Source organism: Sinohyriopsis cumingii, chromosome 12 (assembly GCF_028554795.1).
Source record: "Sinohyriopsis cumingii isolate HCF-2022 chromosome 12, ASM2855479v2, whole genome shotgun sequence".
In the NCBI taxonomy this organism is placed as follows: domain Eukaryota; kingdom Metazoa; phylum Mollusca; class Bivalvia; order Unionida; family Unionidae; genus Sinohyriopsis; species Sinohyriopsis cumingii.
In genome coordinates this window covers 56,846,247-56,868,592 of record NC_142972.1, presented here as the reverse complement: position 1 = coordinate 56,868,592, position 22,346 = coordinate 56,846,247, and the positions used below count along the sequence as shown (strand labels likewise).

The following is a 22,346-nucleotide window of genomic DNA, read 5'->3' as shown; positions in this document are numbered from 1 at the left end:
ATCATGCCCACAAAGGTGTTAATATGGGATCATATGGTCTAAATACATGATCATTCTCTTCTGGTTTAAATACACGACCATAATGGTTTAAATACACGACCATTATAGTTTAAATACATGACCATTATGGTTTAAATACACGACCATTATAGTTTAAATACATGATCACTATGGTTTAAATACACGACCATAATGGTATAAATATACGAGCATAATGGTTTGAATATATGACCACTTTGTTTTAAATACATGACACATATGATTTGAAATCATGCCCACTAAGGTGTTAATATGGGATCCTATGGTCTAAATACTCGACCACTATGGTTTGATTATATGACCACTATCGCATGAAGACATATGTGTATATGGTCTCTTGTACAATTAGCTTTGAATATCTTGGATGTGGTTTTATTTTAGCGAAAGTTTAGAAATTGACCAAAAGGATAATAAATTGTTTATTCTAAGTGACAGATTTAAAACGAAAATATTTTACCTATAAGCAGTGACCATAATTTAATCTAGGTACTCCATTCTTAATTAATTACAATGTACAGTTAATGTTTCGATCAGTCACATGTCCCAAATACACGCTATAATGACCAGCCTGGGTGCATATAGTAACCCGTTGATTTGCGCTGAAAAGAACCTTAAGGTAGCTTAGCCAAGACAAGTGCATGTAACCGGTGTGTCTATGTGTTCTGTGCCTAAGTATAATATTATGTGGAGTTCTTTGTGTCTGTACAGCCAAATCAAGTGCATGTCACTGGTGAGTCTATGTGTCCAATACCAAAATATGCTAGTGAGAAGATCTCTTTCTGTGTCAGCATAGCAAAATCATGTTTATATGACACTTTTCGGTCTCTGTGTCCTATACCAAAATATATTATTAAGCGGGTCTTCTGTGTACATTATATGTATTGTTAGGAGCGGATGATTTAGTTGGCATGTTGCCAGTCTCTTTTGTAATTCAGTTGCCAAGACTAACTTGACACATTGTTCATAACTTAACTACGGACAGCTGGTTTTGATATTGTAACTATATACTTCCCCAAAGTTTGGCTTTCACTTTGTGTTGTCGAATTCAACGCTTAGTAATAGCAGTTTTGAGTGATTTTTAATTTTCGTGTCGATATGTTTTTAAACATATCATTATGCCATTCCACAAGACAACTGCTAGTAACCAGCATATATTGTCGCTATGAGTACTGCTATATTTAACAGGTTAGTATTTGGGACAATTATTTTGAATTCCTTGTCAATTATAGATTCGTTTAACTGAAGCATTTGAAATGTACTAAATCATTTAACTTGACGTCGGTACGAGGCTCATCAACGTTACAAAGGAGCAGAGCATATATAGTTACGTACTGTAGAATATGGAGGAGCAATGTAAGAAGAAGAGTTGTTGTCTGCATCTATATTTAATATATAAAATATTACTTAATCGGAGTATCTTCGATAGCTGAATGGCGAATGATATTATACTATTCCCTTCTCCCGAGGGAAATGTTTTCCTGTTGTGTTTTCTGGAGGCAAGGACACAACAGGCAACACTAGAGGAAAACAGTTCCGTTAATAGAAAGGAGTATTAGTCGTGGCGGCGTTATTGTTCGAGGCGACAGGGGGCAATTTCTTTTGTGGCGCCCCTGCTTCGCAACAGAAACCAGTATTTATGTTAGTTGTCAGCCTACCACTTAAATATAAGTTTTGCGAATAATTGCTCCAGTTAGGCAAATTTGAGGGTGCAATACTAAAAGCATTTCAGCTGCAAAATTATAAAAAAATATATTTAAAAAATCGGACCCCCCCCCATGGTAGCCCTTTCGTCAAGCACCCGGGGGATACTACCCTTGCAACCCTCTTCTTATCGTTATTGATTACTAGATTTTTGTTTATTATATAACAGCGGCCATGGCAATGGAACAAACGTAATGACCTTCGCAAGGTTTTGTCTTTTGTCAAAGGAATATACGTGCTGTTCTGAAATAAATCCTTGCAATTAACCAATCGGAACTACTCAGGTCCGGCGCTACCGTGGCGCTGATTTCATGGGGCGCGTTTTTTATTTTTTTTATTGTTTATAAATTTTGAAAATGATATTTTCCGGGGTGGGTGGGGTGCGCGAGAATCTAACCTTGCCTAGGGCGCCAGATAGTCTGGCCGAATCTGGCGCCGGTCTTGGAACTACTATGTACTAATGAAGGATAGCCCGATAAAGGCAATCTGCTAGTTAGAACTGCCGTCTGGATATAGGTTAGGGACTTGACTCACAGACTTGTCTTTAGCCACACTGATAAGCATGCATCGCGCATTCAAGACAAGGAAATGTATCAATAACAAGCCTTTTTTTCACGTGAATCTGGCCCTAATACTATTCTAGTGCGGAATAATTACAATGGTAGTTAAAATAGGTTCAGCTTTTTCAATCCGACTTTTTTGTACCACTCAACAAGTGATGAGAGCCAAGTTTGATACTTTCAAACGTATAAATCGCTCTTCATGCACGAGAACCTTTGAAAGGAGAAGAGGAAATGATTCAGGAAATTAGATTAAATGGGAAAACGACATAAAAAAAAACAAAGTCAAAAGAGGAGACAAAAATTAAACATTCATTGCAAAATTTTAAAAGCACAGCGCTCGTAAAGCTATGAGAGATTATGCGTTCGAGACGCTGATTAACCTGTCATATACATGCGCAAAATAAAATGTTTCCATGACATCTGGCTGTTTAAGTTAATACCTTTGACAAGTTCTTAATTTACCCGCATGTCATGGCATGTTCCCGGGGTCTTTTGGCTCACCAACGCACTAATTCTCTCTTCCAGCTGTCCGGGTCTTCTGGTTAGTCAAGTATTGGCCACTTTCATTGTAATGGCAATCAAGAAATTGTAATTTATGTCATATATTTCGGCTCAAATATAGTGATGCACCATTACTGCTATTTGAGGTTAAATGCTGTTTGAAAAATAGCAGTCTTCGGCTAGGCATCATGTGGAAACATTCAAACGAGTGTCAGTAGTGAAAGGGGCCACCCTAGGGACAATGGGAATTAGCATTACAGACCCCCCCCCCCCCGGGCCACTCTAGGGACAATGGAAATTTAACATGGGAAAAATTGCTGGGCCACTCTAGGGACAAGGGGAATTAACATGGGGAATAGAGTTTGGGCTTGTCTAGGGACAAGGGGAATTGAACATGGGGAATAGAGTTTGGGCTTGTCTAGGGACAAGGGTAATTGAACATGGGAATAGAGTTTGGGCTTGTTTAGGGACAAGGGGAATTTAACATGGGATTTTTTTAAAAAAAAAAAAAATAAAAAAAAATATTAAAAAAGGGTAGGCAATGGAAAGTCATTCTCTTTTCGAGACCTATGAGTGGCCCTGAAAAGGGCCTTTGGGTTTATGTTAATGTATCCATTAACATAAAGGGCACCGCATTGGTCTTCTTCTTGTCCTTAGGCTGCGCCTCATTGTAGGACCGTAAATCAGCACTCTTTTGAGGCATCCTTGTCTTTCTACGTAGATCCTACGTATCCACAGACTGGTGTCTGTCCTGTGGACAACGGTCCACTTGGATCGGACATACATTAGCATGTCCGTCCTAAACATCATTGAAGACACAAGGGTGGATGATTCAACTGTGGTCCACATCTTGAGGCGACGAGAACAGGTGAATCAATGCAGTGAACTGCGCTTATTTATAGGTAGAGGAAGGATTGAAACGGATTGAGTTCATTCACCAATCCAAACACGCGTTACAAAATTCAGTCAGCCCGCATCCAATCCGAAGAGAACAGTCTGTGACGTCACGTTTTCTATATAGATTCGCTAGCGCCTGTGTGTAGTCAATCTATGCGACAGTGATTCAACATGACGGAAACTCAGAAAACGATCCATTGGGGTGCACCAGCAGTGGAGACCGCCCAAGGGAACCCGGACTTGCTTTCAGAAGAGGTAAATTGGGATTTTGTGGATCTTCTTACCTCGTAAGAATTTGTTCCGGAACCTTCGTTACCTTCTTCATTACCGCAAGTGGAGAATTTTAGACAGAGACAGAAAGAAGAATTGGAGAAATTTATACAACGACAAAAGGAAGCGGAACAAGCTTTTCTCCTACAGCAACAGCAGCAAGAAGAAGAGGTAAGAAAAAAACAAGAAGAAGAAGTAGCAGGAAAGAAACAAGAGGGTGAAAATCAAACGGTCACGGTACTGTTGGACATTTTAGCGGAGTTAAGAAGTCTGAAACAAATGTATCAGACTTCTTTATTACGACCGAAGAGAATACGACCTTCCCGAGCTAAACACGTCAACCCTGTGACTAAGCCTACCGTACCACCCTTAGTGATTTCAACCAAATCATCATCATCATCAACAGTACGCAGTCCAGAAGTAGGCCTCGGCCGTGGCAAAGGCTTAAGACAGTTAAAGTTGATTGCTTAAACTCACCCCTACACCAAAAAAACCCAAAGGCCCTTTTCAGGGCCACCCACGTCTCTCGAAAAGAAATACAATTTCAATTGCCAATAACTAAAAAAAAACATTTTACCCCTATAGTACGTGTATATGAGTGCGTGAGTGTACGTTCTTATTTTAAAATCAAAACTCAAAGACACTTACCTTATATAATTAATGTATTCTTTTATCAATAGTTACAATCCAATTCACAATTCACAACAGAACACTTTAAAAAGTTCTTACACTCCTTCTGTCTCATTGTTTAGTCTCTCTGTTTTTTAAATTTCTTCACCTTCACAGTTTTTTCCTCCTCTTCCTCCTCACTTTCTTTCCTTCTTCTTTTCTTCTCCTGTTTCTTTTTCTTTACCTGGCTGCTTTCTTCCTCTGAAGAATCCCTCTCTTCCTCTGAAGAATCCCTCTCTTCCTCTGAAGAATCCCTCTTTTCTTCTGACTCCTCTTGTTTCTTTTTTGGGCAATCTGGAGACCAATGTCCTTTTTCTTGACAATAATAACAGGTATCTTGACTTTTGTCTTTTCTAGCCCCTTTTTTTCTTTTTTGATGGTCTGGACACTCTGAAGACCAATGCTCTTTCTTCTGACAGATATAGCAACTATCTTGACTTTTATCTCGAAAGGAAGGAGAGTAGTCCGTCGGCTGGTCTGAAGAGAATTTTCTAATGACCCCTCGCAAAGCTCTGATGAAACGTTCCATCTGGGTAGTCTCTTCCATCGTTGTGCTCGGTTTGAGAGTGAAATGAATAGTGAAAGGACAAGACATACACCCTTTTACATACGCTGGTCTGCCTTGGCTATAAATTAGTCTATGGTGTTTAAACTTGAGTCATTTGACGTTTTGCACTCAAGATGAAACGATCCAATTCATTTGAGAAGAAAGGAGAAGAAAGTAAGAGGCAGAAACGTGATCTATCGCCTCGTACCAGAGCTGAAGTCTTGGCACAAATTCATGCCAGTGATTTTGAAGAGGACATGAGTGAACCAGAATCCAAACCCTCTAAACAAAGTTCGCCACCCTTAGTCAACCCTGAAAAATACTATTCTATTCGAGAGACAGAAAAGCGCTCCTCTAGAAAATTTAGAACCACGGCTTACAAATACACGGTGAAGCTTAAAGATTTCAAGTCTGAAGTACCGTTAGAGAAAGAAGAAGGGTTCATCACCGGAGTGTGGGATTCTTTGCTCACCACACTCAAGCGACAATGTCAACCCAAAGAAGACGATCGCTTGAGACTTTCCATACAACACGACGGTTTGAAATCCCCTGTTTGGATCGAGTTTAGCACCCCTGCAGAATTGACCACTTCCAAAGTCATGGACAAAATTCAACACGTGCAACAATCTAATGACCAGTTTGACATCACCGATGGAAAAGCCACACTGGACATGACCCACGTCTCTCCTCCTCAAGGGACTGGACGCAAAAAGATGTTATTGGTGAACGAACTTCGCAACACCAAAACAAGTCTCGTCCGAATTAACAATCCTCAAGACCAGATGTGTTTAGCCAGGGCTATCGTGGTGGGACGAACCTATGCCAACAAGAACGACACGGTAGAATGGAAAAGAGGCTCGGAAACTATTCGAAAATCGGACCGAGCCAAACAAATAAGTGAAGCAGAACTCCTGTTGCAACAAGCCGGACTGTCCAAAGACACACCCTGTGGCATTCCTGAGATGCAAAAATTGCAAGATGTCCTAGCTCCACGCTACACCTTGAAAGTGTACCCTCAAGAAATGCGCGGGCCTCTGTTGTTTCGAGGGAAAGACTTTAATGATGGAAAATACATTCATGTCTATTATCACGATGACCATTTCGATACCATTACCAGTATCACCGGATTCCTGGGATACAGATATTACTGTGAGAAATGTGACCATGGTTATAACAATCGAGAGCAACACAAGCATTGTGGATTGAAATGCTCAGGATGTTTGGCCTCTCAATCCTGTCTGAGCGAAGGACCAGTGCCTTGTTCAACTTGTCTGCGCACGTTTGTCAGCCCTACCTGTTACCAACAACATTTGAAGACGCAAGGTTCACAGCAGAAATGTGCTTGTCAACTCCTGAGATTGTGCCCTACGTGTGGACAAGGCATACGTACCAATAATGCCAAGGCACACGTATGTTCAGGAAAGAAAAAATGTCACATTTGTCACCACATCGTGGACTTGGAACACCAGTGCTACGTGCAAAAATACCAACCCCCACCAGAGAAAGAGGACGGTCACAAGAAGAAAGGCAATTTCATCTTTTTTGATTTCGAATGCATGCAAGAGACCGGTATTCACATTCCTAATTTCTGCGTGGCTCATCGAGCGTGCGAGAAGTGCATTCAGGAACCTATCTTCAGTCATTGCCATCACTGCAGTAAGATTCCCGGAGGGCGTGAAAAAATCTTTCGAGGACCAAACACGTTAGCCGATTTTGCCCAATGGGTCTTAGACCCCATCGACAAGACGTGGAGCCAAGAGGACATCGAACGTTACGGAGATTGTCATCGTCATGCGACGGTGATGGCTCGCAATTTCTCCGGATACGATGGACAGTTTCTTTTGAGATACTGTACGGAACAAGGCACCGAGCGTCCTAAAGTGACTTTGAACGGAGCCAAAATCATTTTCATGCAAGTAGGACAAGTACAGTTTAAAGATTCGATGAGTTACTTGGCCATGCCTTTGAGCCGAATGCCTAAAACGTTTGGAATGACAGAAATGGCGAAAGGGTACTTTCCACACTTTTTCAATACGGAAGCCAATCAACACGCCGTTCTACTCCATTTACCTGAGGCTCACTATTACGACCCCGACAACATGCGTACCGAACAACGAGAAGCTTTCTACGCTTGGTACCAGGCTCACGCCTCGGACCCTTTCGACTTTCAGGAAGAAATGTTAAAGTATTGTCGTTCCGACGTGGACATTTTACGACGTTGCTGTGGAAAATTTCGAGAACTGTTCATGGAACACGGAGGGGTCGATCCTTTGAAAGAAGCTTCCACCATTGCCAAAGCGTGTTCCTTAGTGTACAGACAACGATTCATGCCTGAAAACACCGTGGCTGTCATCAGCCCTCAATCGACCAACTATGTCAAACGTCAATACTCGGTCAAAGCCCTACGTTGGTTACATTACTTGTGCGACAAGGAAGACAAATGGATTCAGCATGCCCGCAATGGAGGGGGTGAAAAGACCATCGGAACGTATTCGGTAGATGGCTGGGACTTAGAAAATCCCAAGATCATGTACGAGTTTAACGGTTGCTTATTTCACGGATGTCCCGTCTGTTACCCTGATCGTAGCACTAAAAATCAGTTTTTACAACGAACCATGGAAGACGTGTACCAGGACACTTGTCAGCGACGCCTAAAGTTAGAACAGGAAGGATACCAAGTGGTGGAAATGTGGGAACACGAGTACGATCACCGTTTGAAAACCGATCCCGAGTTTAAACGCCTAGTGGAAAGTTACACGCTGATGGACCCCCTGAACCCGAGGGATAGTTTGTACGGAGGAAGGACCAATGCCACCTGTTTGCTGTACCAAGTCGACGAAGAGAAAGGAGAAGAAATCAAATACTTGGACGTGTGTTCGCTGTATCCCTACGTGTGCAAATATTGTCGCTTTTCTGCAGGGCACCCGCAATTGCTGACGGAACACATCGACCTGAAAAACATTCGACAATACGAAGGTCTGACCAAGTGCAAAGTCTTGCCTCCCACGGACTTGTACCATCCCGTGTTACCTCACCATTGTCAAGGCAAACTGATGTTTTCTTTGTGCCGTACTTGTGCCGAAACGTGCAACCAAGATCAGCCTTGTCAGCACACCCAGGAAGAACGGGTCTTGACGGGGACGCGGGTCAGCGTGGAATTGTTCAAAGCTCTGGACATGGGATACCAACTGTTAGAAGTGTACGAAATTTGTCACTTTCCCAAGACACAACAATACCACAAGGGTGACCCCACGCAGAAAGGCATTTTCGCCGACTACGTGGATGCCTTTTTGAAACTGAAGCAAGAAGCCAGCGGCTATCCTTCCTGGTGTCACACTCCCGAAGACCAAATAAAATTCAAAGAGAAATACTATGAACAAGAAGGCATCACTTTTGATCACATCGAGAAAAACGAAGGCAGGCGATCGTTTGCCAAAGTGATGTTAAATTGCTTGTGGGGAAAAATGGCACAACGTCCGTGTTTACCCAAGACGGAATATTTGACAGAACCTTCCCGCTACTTCCAGATGATTAACGACAAAACCAAATACATGAAACACGTGGACGTCGTTCGCGAGGATTTGGTCTTGGTCAATTACGAAGAAGATCTGGACTTTGTACAAGACGACCCTTTTTGGAAATGTCATCATTGCGGCTTACGTGACAGCTCATGCTCGCTTAAAATTGTACGAAGCTTTAGAACTGTTAGGGGAACGCGTCCTGTACTTTGACACGGACAGTTGCATTTACATCCATCACCCGAGTCAACAGCACCCTGACATCGAAGGAGACCGTTTAGGAGCCTGGACAGACGAGCATCCCGACGACAAGATTCTAAGTTTCGTCAGTGGCGGTCCCAAAAATTACGGCTACGAATACCGGGACCCACAAGGAGAAGTGCACACGCAGTGTAAAGTGAAAGGATTGACTCTGAATTATCGTACCAGTCAAGTGGTCAACTTTGGGGTATTGAAAGAAGCCTTGCAATCGGGAGAGGATGGAAACTTTAAAGTGACCACCTGCCAGCCGAACAAGATTGTACGTTTACCCACTCACCACATCGTCAGTCGACCCTTGGAAAAAGTCTATCAAATCGTGTACCAGAAGCGAGTGCGACTTCCCAGTCATTTCACTTTACCGTATGGACACGTCGGTATTGGTCTGTATATAAAAAGGAACTCTAGGCAAGATCGATAGTTCATTGTGACTACCAAGACCAAGCGAACAAGATGAATACTTTCAGAGAAACACAAAACAAGTTTAGAAAGGCACAATTCAAGTATGGGGCTTCTGAAGTGGAATGCGATTGTGAGCCTTGCGATGGGTACGATGCTGTACGTTGTGACCTTAGCGATGCCGTAAAGCATCATGGGAACTTTAGTGTCACTACCCCTATCATGGAAAGTGATGCTGTGCGTGTCAAACCTGAGGGATGCGAAAGCGATGCCGCTCGTCCTCTTGGACATTTTACTGGGTTTCGTTTTAAAGGGGGATGTTCACCTTCACGTTTACCCCCCCTACGGATGTCATCCAGCTCTGAGCAAACTCCTGTCCATGTCACCCAACCCTCATCGAAACGAGCCTGTGAAAGACGAATATTCGTTTCCTGTGCGTTTGTCGGAATACTGCGACTTTGAAAATCGTCTTCAATCGTTCAAAGGAAAATGGCCTAAGTATCTGGGAGGTCCGACCCCCGAAGAATTAGCCAGAGCCGGATTTTTCGACTTGGGCAAAGGAGATAAAGTCAAGTGCTTCAGTTGCGGTGTGTCACTTCACCACTGGGAACCCCAAGATTCGGCCTACGTAGAACATGCTCGATGGTCACTGAATTGTCATTACTTACCCTTAGTGGGACTGAGACATTAAAGTAACTTACCATGTCGTTGACGAAGAAGAAACCAGTTTGGCTAGGAGTCAAATGTTGGACATCAACGAGACCAGTATTTAAACTTCATTTCAAAAACGATATTGAATCATTACCTAAAGAACTGCAAGAGAAGATTTACAAGGAAGTTTGGCAGGGACTTGCCAGAGTGAAATCTCAATGGGTGACTGTAGAACTTTTGTGCCGAGAAATTCACAAGAGGAAAGTGAAAAAAGTCAACCAGTGTGTTAGATTTCTTTGGGTCAAGTGTGCATTCGTCCTATTGTATTACTCTAGACCGTTTACATCAAAAGAGTTCAGTGACATTCTTGGACGTTACCCTGCATGGCAGTGGTTAGAAATTATTCACTATGTGGATTACTTTTGCTCTAGGAGAAGATTGTGAATTGTACGGACTGACTTATTCATGGATACTTTACAAGAGAACATTCGTGCTTTGCCTGTGGAATTGAGAGAAAGGATTTACCGATAGCTGGTCAAAATACAAGTGAAACGTAAGGAACAATTGCATCCGTTACGTCACTAGATCTTTAACCACTGGTACCTGAATGGTATAAGAGAACTGATTCGTCAGAAATTGTTTCAGTGGTCAGACCTTGTTCAATACTTCCAGGGCCCCGATGATCCACGTGTTGATCATTTTGGTTACTTCGAGATTCACCTAGTGCAACGCATTGAGGAAGACAAGGTAAAGGATTACCGACATATTTTACGTGGAATCTACTTAGCGGAAGAGGAAACATCTAAACAAACTCTGACGTTTCGGTTACAGTATGCAACATTTAGATTCCCCACTGGAGAACGAAGATCTCTGGCTAGAAAGTACGTGTATTGTTTCCGAAACAAAGAGACTATAAAAACAGGTTGCCATGCCACGACTTATGTCGTATGTAATCCAACAGATTCCGTGGAAGAAACTCAATGACCATATTCAAACCGTGGATCATTACCATCAATTATTACAAGAACTGTATCCATTCAATTTGGGACGACGCATAGTGTGTGTCTTAGTGACTTGTTTTCTGGGATTTCGTTTACAAGCCGATTCCTTGTGGACTCTTTACGAACAGTACTTACCACCCAATGGCCTTAAATGGTCACGAAAGACTCCTTTTGCTCAAAGCCTTACGTTTTCATCTGGATACTTCTCGACCTCTACGGGAAAAAAAGATTCGTCATCTTTTAGCTACCCAAGACGTGTATGACGATGTGTGTGTAGCTTGTGACTTACATCCCTATTGGACAGATGTCCGTGCCTGGAAAGAATGGGATTTTGAGGCTTGGACCCAAGAAGTGGACCAGTATGCACGAGAGTTGTTCAAGGAAAAAAGTTACTTTTCAACCTGTGTTAGTGACGGTGCCAGAAGAACCCGTCACCCAGGACAGGACTGTCGTGGACAGGCCTGAAAGACCCTTTCGGGAGGACACTTGTGTGACCTTACCCTCTATAGAACTGGTCAGAACATTACCCAAAACATGTTGTACAGACACTTGTGTTTATTCCACGTTGATGGGTATCATGTGCCTTTTATCCTTGTACTTAAGCCTTTGGCTTTTATGTATTTTTGTCTTTCGTATTCATGTTTAAAACATTCAATAAACGTGTCCTGAAAAAAAGTATATAAACTCTTGTCTTGTTTGTTTTCGTGTCACAAGTGACATTCCTAACACTATGGCTACCTCTGCTGTCTCTGCTCCCTCTTCCTCTACTATCAGAGTCATCGACGGACACTTAGATCGTGCCAGTTGGGAGGCTTTGTATCTTCGCCATCCCTTTAACATGCTTATTGCTGGACCTAGCGGTTCAGGCAAAACCGAATTCGTCAAACGTTTGATCGAACATAAACATCATTTGATCGATCGGCCACCTCAGCGGATCGTGTGGTGTTACAAAGAGTGGCAATCGGCGTACAGCCTCTTGCGAGAAAGTCAAGGCGATTCCATCGTGTTTGTGGAAGGCATTCCTAAAGAAGGCGACGGCATCGTCTCTGACTCCCGTCAAACCCATTTGGTCATTTTTGACGACATGTTAGGAGAAGATGAAGAAGAAATTAAACTGTGGTTCACGCGCAAAGGGCATCACCGTAATGCCAGTGTCGTTTACATCACCCAAAATTTGTTTCAACAAAGTAAAGCCCATCGCACCATCAGTCTCAATGCGGATTACGTGGTCTTGTTTAAAAGCCCTCGAGATAAATCGCAAGTGCAAGTCTTAGCCAAACAGTAAGGAACGCCTTGACTGACTCAGGCGTACGACGATGCCACTCAAACTCCACACGCCTATTTACTCGTCGATTTGAAACCTACGACCCCCGATGATTTGCGATTTCGTACCCACTTGTTTCACCACTGGTGCCATGACGGAGGGCCTGTCCTATACACGTCTCCGTCCTCGGCTTAATTTCACTCCACAAAAAAAATCTATAAAAACCTCAGACCCTTTTCGTCTGTCTCACACACATTTTGAACATGACGTCCCTTCAGTCGCAGCTTCCCGTCAAATTGATTCGTGCCTTGTATGGCATCAGTCGAGAAAAAAATCCAGAAAGACGAGCTCGTGTCTTAGAAGCTAGTCTCAAAGAAGTCTTACGAAGGTTCACGGTGACGGCACGTCAATTACTCCAAGGAATCATTCAGATTCCTCATCAAACCAAACGCTTTTTTGATCGAAACAAAGTCGCTTTGACCCAACTGGCCGATCCCCGCATCGACACTCAAACCAAAAAACAAATCATTTTGAAACCTGGAGGGAGCGGTACTCTAGGAGGGGTCATCATTCGCTCTCTCTTAAGATGGGATCCTAATGCCCCCAAACTTCTCCCCAAGAAAAAAGTCAAACGAAGCTCCAAAAAAAAAAGAAAAAGACCAGGTCTCCAAGGAGAACTTCTCCAGTGGCGGGACCCTCCTCTTACCAGACACCACCCCGGAAAAAGAAAAGAAGCCCCCATAAAAAGAAACAGAGAAAAAGTCCCCAGAAAAAGAAAAGTCCACAGAAGGAAACTAGTCGCAAGAGAGGCTCTTCGGCCAGGACGCAACTTTACACTCGCAAACCACGACCTGCCACGGCGGTGGCTGCGTCTCCGGCAGCCTCACGTTCATCCACTTCTCCGTTGATGACACCAAGACCTGAAGAGTACTTGGAGACGTTGATCACACCAAGAACTTCTCCGTTGATGACCCCAAAAAGAACTTCCCCAGTGGCAGGACCCTCCAATTTAGTGGCAGTGGCTGCTGCTTACAAAGTACCTTCTCCGAAAATCAAAGTCCAAGAAAGATCGGGCATGTTACAAAGTTTATTGGATTTGTCCAAGCAAGAACTGGCTCGATTTAGTCCGTTGCGTACCCCTGCACGACGTGTCATGCCTGTTCTGAAGTTGATACGACGTAAAGACAATCAGTAGCGACGCGTTCCAGTATAAAAAAGGCCTGTGACCAAGTCAGGGTATCAGTGTTTTTGGTGCTGAAGACTCAAAGATGTCACCCTCCAAAAAACATTCCTCTTCTAAACAGCCCGAAGGAAAGAAAAGAAAAGGTCTGTCTCCTCGTTTAGTCAAACATGGGGACATGTTATCTGTCCTGTCCAAAGCTTCTCCACCCCTACGAAAAAAACTCATTCAATCAGCCTCCAAAGAGGTCATCGATACCGTGTGTGAATGCTGTTTGAACGTCTTGAAAGGCACGATCTCTTTGTCCAAACACCAGAAACAATGCTTAGGCAAACATCGTCACGATCTGCGCCAAATGGTTCAAAAGAAAATTCCCATTCGTCAGAAGAAGAAGATGTTGGTCCAACGTGGAGGCATTTTACCCCTCTTGTTAGGTCCCTTACTGAAAGGAGTCTTGGGAACCATGTTGGGAGGACTGGTGGGAGCAAGATAAAAAGGCCCTCGGAAGTCCCAAGATCTCAGAATCGACCCCTGACAACCCCATGGAAGGACGAAAACTGGCTTTAGTGCCTTACAAACGATGGATGGAATACCATCGTTGGCAAGAACAACGCACCCCGCATTTACCTCCCAGTCCCAATTTGAGCGAGATGTCTCAGTTACAACACGAACTGCAGTCCTTGATGGATCGCCAAGATTTGTCCGAAACAGAAAAATCGCAAAAGTACGGTCAACTCTTTCAACGACTGCAACTCTTTCACCAGAAAGCTTTAGACGAAACAGCTCTACCCACTCTGAAAGATTTTAAGACCTTGATGAAAAGTCCAGCACCATCATCACTACCACCACCACCACCACCACTACTACCATCCCCAGGGGTCACCAGAGATGCTACCCCACGAAGACCTGAGGAAGAAGAGATGCGAGAAGTGTTTCAAACACCGTCAGCAGCTCCCATTGCAGAATCCTTGTTGACCCCGTCCCCCACACCCCAACGAGAAGAAATGAAAGCTTGGGTTAAAAAGATGATGTCCACTCCTCCTTCGACAGAAGTGAAAAAGAAAGAAGGGAAACCAGAAGTGAAAAAAGAAAAGAAGACCAAAGCCATTCCATTGCCACCTCCACCACCACTACCTTCAACTTCTACTCCCGTAGCCCATCGGACACGTAAATCCGTTTCTAAACCACCCTTTCGTCCCACCCAAAGTAGCATCACCGAAGAGTGGGTGACTTATTAACACACAAACAAACACACAAACACAAAAAATGGAAAAAGTCTTAGCCAGCATTTACTACGATCCCTCGCATCCTGCAGGTTAGGCAGGAGTTCAAAAATTGTATCGTGCTGCCAAAACTCGACTGAAAAGTCTCCGTTTACCTCAAGTGCAACGATGGTTGCAAGAACAAGCTACCTACATTTTACACAAACCCATTCGACGCAAGTTTGCCAGAAGTCGCACCCGAGTGGAAGGCATCGATCATCATTGGCAAGCTGATTTAGCCGATGTCTCTCATTTGGCCAGCTACAATCGTGGCTACAAATATTTGTTTTGTGTCATCGACGTCTTTTCCAAATTTGCCTGGGTCGTGCCCTTGACTTCCAAATCGAGCAGCGAGTTAGTGCGAGCCCTGCAATGAGTGTTGAAACAATGCGGTCGTCACCCTCTTCGATGGCAAACGGACAAAGGCATCGAATTTCTGAACCAAGCTTTCCAAAAAGAATGAAAGAAACGTGACATTCATTTTTTTACCACCGAGAATCCCGAAACCAAAGCCAGCATCGTGGAACGTTTTCAACGTACTTTGAAAGAACGTATGTGGAAATATTTTACGCATCACCACACTCTGAAGTACATCGACATCTTACCGCACCTGGTGCAAGCGTACAACCAATCTTACCATCGAAGCATCGGACGTGCCCCGCAAGAAGTGACTCCCGAGAACGAAGTGTTGGTGTTTGAGCGCCTGTTTGGTACGTCCCCGACGAGGGCTGTCCCCAAGAAAAGGGGAGAGTTGACCGTAGGAGATTGGGTGCGCATTGGCAAAACCAAACGCACTTTCGACAAAGGTTACTTACCTAACTGGACGACCGAATTGTTTCGTGTCACTGGACGAGTGCATGGTCGTCATCCTGCCGTCTATAAATTGGAAGACATGAACGGAGAAGTGCTCAAAGGAACGTTTTATTTGCCCGAGTTACAACGTGTCACCAAAAAAGAAGACGACGTGTACGACATCGAAAGCATTCTCGAACGCAGAACCCGTAAAGTAGGCAAACGACGTGTCAAAGAAGTCAAAGTGCGCTGGAAAGGATATCCACCCAGTTTTGATTCTTGGATCGACGCTTCGCAAGTCATTGACTATAAAAAGAAGTGAACATCATGCCCTTTCACACAGACGCAGCTACGTCGACCACTCCTTCACCCAGTTCTTCTGTGCAAGATTTACAAAAACAACCCTTGTGGGTGTGGTGTGGAGAACGTGTGCCTAAAACGCAAATCGTCTTTTTCTGCCAAATCTTCGTGGTGTATTGTGTCATCGGGGCAGCCATTGCCAATTTGAGTTTGCAACAAGGAGACAAACAATTGTGGACCATTTTATTGAGCAGTTGCATCGGTTACCTACTTCCCAATCCCTCCCTGAAATTCACTTCGAACGGGAACCACGGGAACCTTGTGTCCAGTGCCAGTGTCAGTCACCACTCCAATAACAACAACAACAACGGCCCCATTTTAGGCGGAGACACGTCTCTGACGTCCAGTAACCCCTCGGACATCCACATAACTCTGGAATTATGAGTCACCGAAACCAATTTTACTTAACCTTACCCAGTGACAGTTCCATGGAGGTGTTTGCCCACAACACGTTGTGCTGTTACACGGCCAAATTACCTCAGGCCATCCCATTAGATCACGAAGCCCAATGGGAAGTGGCTTTAGTGGAAGTCATTCACCCGACCCAAGTCCTCAATGTCCTTCCCAATCAAAATTTTTTTGATGTGGAAGTTCATGACGAGCAAGTGCAACAGTACTTGGATACCCATGTCAAATATAACAAGAAAACCGCTGGCACAAAAAATCAAAAGTACACCACCTATCACTTGTTCATTCCTCCAGGCTATTATTTTAGTGGTCAACATTTGGTCAACACCATAGCCACTAGGTTTAATGGCGTGTTTCTTAAAGCTTTGGAGAATTTCAGAAAAAGTGTCACCATGGAATACCACAAACCAGCTCGTCGCTTCTCGATGAAATTTGACGGGAGTAAAATCGTGTCCATTTTATTTTGTCCTGAATTGTTTGACATGTTGGGCGGAGACATGAACATGAGAATGGCCATGATCAAGAAAAAGGAATTACCAATCATTTACGACAACGAGTCTTTTAGTAAGTTATTTCGTGCCCCGGTAGAACTGAACCAAGGACTGAATTTGATGTTCGTGTATTCCGATGTGGTGGAGTACAACGTGGTGGGACACACCTCTGTACCGTTACTCCGTGTCATTCCTTTCAAAGTGGATTCTGCCACGAACGCTGACGAGGAAGGTGGAAACACTTATCACGTTCACCGCGAATTTGTACATCCTCACTATTTGCCTGTCAGCAAGTCGTATTTGGACACGATCAACATTGCTATAAAAGGAGATCTGGGACAAAATATTCCATTCGCCAAAGGAAAAGTCACGGTGAAACTCCATTTTCGAAAACGGTTCTCTCACGACTCGTAAGTCATGTATCCAGTGTACCGAGGGGTTGCTCGACAGCGAGGACACGGTTTAGGAGATATGTTAAAATCAGCCTTTCGTTCGGTGGCCCCGGTGTTGAAACCGATGGTGACACGCGGATTGCACGCCTTGAAAGATGCGGCAAGGCAAAGAATTTCTCCAAAATGTCATCATCGACAAACAAAACCCTAAAGAAGCCTTCATGAGGGCAGGCAAAAAATGTCTTGCTGCAAACGGGCCGCCGAGAAACACCTATAAATGCCCTGCACGCTACCGAGTCAGGCATTCAGCAAAGACAAGGCAGAAAGAGACGACGAAGAAAACACCCTTTCACCAGACTTCACACGTCTAAAGCGAGAAAGGCAAAGAAAAGAAGAACCGTTCGAGACTTAGACGTTTTCGATTATTGAGACACAGAACAAAATGATGCACCGAGAATCTTGCGCTTGTTCCAAGTCGGAACTGGATCTGTTTGCCATGCCGCCCACCGTGATGACCATGCAAGAATCCCAGTGGGTGGAATTTCACCCCGTCTCCTCTTTGACAGCCTCAGCTCCCATCGAGTTTGAAATCAAAGGAAAGCCCGAAGATTACATCGATCTGAATAGCAGTTACTTGTACCTGAAAGGCAAAGTCATCGAAAATGACAACACAAACATAGAAAGTGATGAGGTAATAGCTCCCGTCAACAATTTCATGCATTCCTTGTTCAGTGGAGTGGACTTGTACTTGAATAACAAACTAGTCAGTAGCAGCATGGATACTTACCCTTATCGTGCCTACCTGGAAAATCTCTTGACGTACGGAATAGACGCCAAGAACACCCATCTCAATGCCTGTGTGGTATGGGAAGCTGACGAAGCTGACGAGCTTGAAACATTCGAAATTATTACAACTGATAAAAATGAACCATACAATGAGGGATTTACAGAACGCAGAAAGAAAATTGCTGAAAGTCGTAGTTTAGAACTGATGGATCGTTTACATCTGGACATGTGGTTGCAAGAAAAGTATTTACTGAACGGGGTGGATATCCGCCTGAGACTGAATCGTAGCAGTGCCGCTTTCCATTTGATAGGTACTGCCGCTTGCAAAACTGTCATCGAGGAAGCCAGGCTCTACGTACGACGCGTAGAAGTGTTACCTAAAGTGGGAAACGACATCAGTCAGACGTTGAGCAGAACGACCGCTAAGTATCCCATACGTCACGTGGAAGTGAAAACCTTCACCATTCCTACTGGACAGCAATCCATGATCCAAGATCATCTGTTTCAAGGACAGTTACCCAAGCGTTTAATCGTTGGTATGGTCGAGAATTCAGCCTTCAACGGAGCTGCCGATAAAAATCTTTTCAACTTTCGACACTTCAAGGTGAAGAAAATCGAAGTCAGTCGCGATGGCAAGACATTGTGTACCAGACCTTTCGAATCTGACTTTGAGAATAAGAATTACTTGAGGTCGTACTTGTCCCTGTACGAAGTCACCGGTCAGTTAGGAACCAACACCAGTCACGGCATTACGTACGAGGATTACGCAGGAGGCTATGCTTTGTGGGCTTTCGATTTCACTCCAGACCAAGGCAGCGACGAGGGACATTTCCACCCTATAAAATCCGGCCCGATTCGAGTGGAACTTCGGTTTGCAGAAGCACTGAACAAGACAGTGAACGTCATCCTGTATGCAGAATTCGATAATACCATAGAAATCAACAGTTTGAGAGAAGTCATTCTGGATTATTAGAAGCTATGGAAGACTGTTATCCCTCTTTACCTAGTGGAGAAACTTTGGAGATGGAATGTGAGGAGACCGTGGAAGAAGAAGAATCCCAAGACAAAGACGAAGAAGTTGTCATGATGAAGTCAAGATGGCAGAACAAGAAGCGCATTTAGTCTCCTGTTTTGCCAAACACTTGGTGGAAAAAATGACGGAATTGATCAAAAAAGAGTGTTATGGATGTCAAAACGATCATCCCAGTCAAATTCAACACGATAAATGCCTGATGCTGAAGTCAAGAAGAAAAATTGGACGAGTATCTGGACGAAGCTTGGAGGCTCATCTCGGACGAAGTCGTGTTGCACCAGTGGTATAAAGACTTGCGTGAACATTCTTGTCCACCATTAACCACTCAAGAGATCCATCGTATCGAAGCTCTCCTGAATCAGAGTGAGGAGACGAAACGAAGAAACGGTTATTTGTCAGACATTTTCAAGCAAAAAGTCCGGATCGAATTGATGACTTATTATTACCTGTGAAGAAGAAAAGAACCACACAAAACATGGATACCTGGGAACTTTATTACCTTTTGAACCACAGTACGTATACGGCTTCTTGGAATCCTGTCGTCTGTGCTAAAGATGAACTCCCTCATCGCAAACCTCAAGACCATCTAGCTTACGTGATTAACACGGACGACAGTCATCTCCCAGGAACCCACTGGGTAGCCGTTTACTTTCCTCAAGAAGGATGTGTGGAATATTTTGATTCGTACGGATTGCCCCCTTTGGAAGACGATATCATCGACTTTATGAGAAGAAATGCTCAGACCACCCGATTCAATAATGTGAAATTACAAGGCACAGATTCCTTAGTGTGTGGACAGTACTGTGTGTATTTTCTGCATCATCGCAGCCTGGGCTATTCCTTAGAACATTTAGTGACTCATTTTGATCCTCGTTCTTCTTCAAGAAACGATGTGAAAGTAGATCGATGGTTTTGTGACCATTATGCTTATCTTTTGTCTCAAGCTAGGAAACGTAGTGTCCATCAATGGCCTAATGACTTCCAAGAGTGGAAATCGCAATTTCATTCACAACGTTGTCAGCCCTGTTTAAAGTAGAGTGTTAATTGAAAAAATGTTTGATGTTATATTGTTGGATTATTGTTAAAAAATGTTAGAGTTGTTGGTTAGTGTTAAGTGATTTTGAATAAAAAATGTTGTGTTTTGAAAAAAAAATGCCTTTGTCTTTTGTTTGGCTATAAGAATGTTGATTCATGCTCTTTGACTTCTCTCTATCTCTCTCATGACACTCATTGAACGTTCCGGCTCGAAAACCGTAGAGGGATGTTTTCCTTCACGTCCGCGCTTTGACTTTAAGAACCGGGGTAGTTTCAAGTCTAACCATCCATTGTCGACTCATCCTCCTACGAAGATGTGCTCCAAACTAGCTAAGCTAAACGAAGCCTACGTGAATTTGCATTAGGTCAGACACAGTCTGATACCGAAGCCAGAAGAGATAGAGAATGTGAGAATGCTAAAAGTCACTGAAGATCTGATAGAAGAGCTCTTCAGGGAAGAAGTGAACAGGGAGAAAGAAGAATGGACAGAGAAGTACAGACTTCAGAGACAGCAACAACAGCAACAACAACAACAATAACAGCAGCAGCAGCAGCAGCAGGAACCTGAACCTGACAGAGGCTTTGTCGATTGTCGTGTCGACACCAAAGAGTTCTTCTTCTCTTTCCGAAGAAGCAGACCTATCGTCAGAAAGTCTATCCTCAGAGGACGTCGCATTCTTAGAAACTAAAAGATTGCCATAGCAAACAAAAAAACAGCCCTTTTCAGGGCTACCCCAATACTCTAGAAAAGAAATAACAATCGATTTGCCAATGTGTGTAGGTAGAGTAGTGTGAATATGAACACTAACTCTTTTTTATAGTGAGAGGGTATGTGTTTGTGTATAGGATTGTGTGTTTGTAAGTGCTCACGTACGTTTGTGTGGATAGTAGATTAAGATCATGTTTTTGTTTTTGCTGTTTGACGTGTGGGGAGAGTAGATTTCGGGTTTGATTGCTTTGCTTATGTGGATAGTATATTGAAGTGATTAATGAAAATTTTTTAGAATAGTGATGGGTAGTATAAAAAAAGTGAGTGAGTGTTTCTTTTAGGTCCGCGCATTGTTTAGTCATGATCTAGGTAAGATCAATCTTATGTTTTTAGGGGATGTTTTCCATCACGTCCGCGCTTTCACAATAAATTTTAAATCACTCGGCAGTCTAGCTACCCTTGTTGATTGATCAACACCAGAATGAACACCAGAATTGTGAAACTGCTAGAACTCCAGATGCACCTGGAATATGCCAGGCGCATAGTAAATGAACTGGCCGCGGAGGCCATAGTAGAAGAGGCAAGGATAAAGAAAGAAGAGGAGAAGAGAAGACAAAAGGAAGAGGAGGAAAAGAAAATAGGAGAGAGGATGGCTTACAAGATACCAGAGACAGAGGATTGGGGTGATGAATCTAATTATCCTCCCTCTGCGCTCCCAGTCAAACGAGTCAACTGGAAAGATTGGAGTAGAAGATGTGTGTGTGGTGCCAGGCCAGGAAGGTGCCAGCATTAGATAGGTGCATCTGGAGTTCAAAAACAAACAGCCCTTTTCAGGGCTACCCAAACCTTTAGAAAAGAAATAACAATCGATTTGCCAATGTGTGTATGTAAAGTAGTGTGAATATAAACACTGACTCTTTTTTTTATAGTGTTTGTGTTTGAGTTTGTAAGCGCTGATGTAGGTTGGTGTGGATAGTAAATTTGGGTTTCATTTTAATGCTTTGCGTGTGTAAATAGTAGATTAGGGGTTTGTTTATTGATGCTTCACGTATGTGGATAGTAGATCATATGAAATGAGAAAAGTAGGGGATGTTTTCCATCACGTCCGCGCGTTTTAAGTGATAATCTAGGTAATATCAATTTTGTTCTAGGGGGGATGTTTTCCATCACGTACGCGCTTTTCGTATAAGAACCCACAGTATTCGTCGTTCAAACCATTCTACAGAGAAGATGGCTTCAAACCACCTCTATAAAATGCAAACATTGCAAGACGTACTAGACAATTTGGGCATGATGGAACAAATGCTAGTGAGGCTAAATGAAGATCACTGTTCTTATAGCCCCCATCGAGTAAAGATGGAGATTAACAACTTAAGAAAAGTAAAGGAAATGATAAGTGCTGTGATGAAAGAAATAAAGGAGGAGAAGGAGTATGAAGAGGAAAGGATAAGGATAAGAGCATGGAATGAAAAAATTGAAAAAGAAGAAGAAAATGAGAAGAGGAAGAAAGAAGAGGAGGAGAAGAAGAAGAAAGAAGAGAAAAAAAAGGAAGAAAAGAAAGAAAAGAAAGAAAAGAAGAGAAAGAGTGTAGGAGAGAAAATAAGAAGTTGGTGGAGAAAT

At 43.3% G+C, this 22,346-nt stretch overlaps 1 protein-coding gene and 1 long non-coding RNA gene across 9 annotated transcripts in view; one reads left to right on the top strand and one right to left on the bottom strand.

Annotated features, from left to right (window-relative positions):
* The window catches only part of LOC149786509 (putative inhibitor of apoptosis), a 120,655-nt gene that overhangs the window by 1,983 nt on the left and 96,326 nt on the right, over positions 1–22,346 (top strand). The window lies entirely within an intron of this gene.
* Positions 1–22,346, bottom strand: part of LOC149786511 (uncharacterized) — a 30,463-nt gene that overhangs the window by 5,869 nt on the left and 2,248 nt on the right. The window lies entirely within an intron of this gene.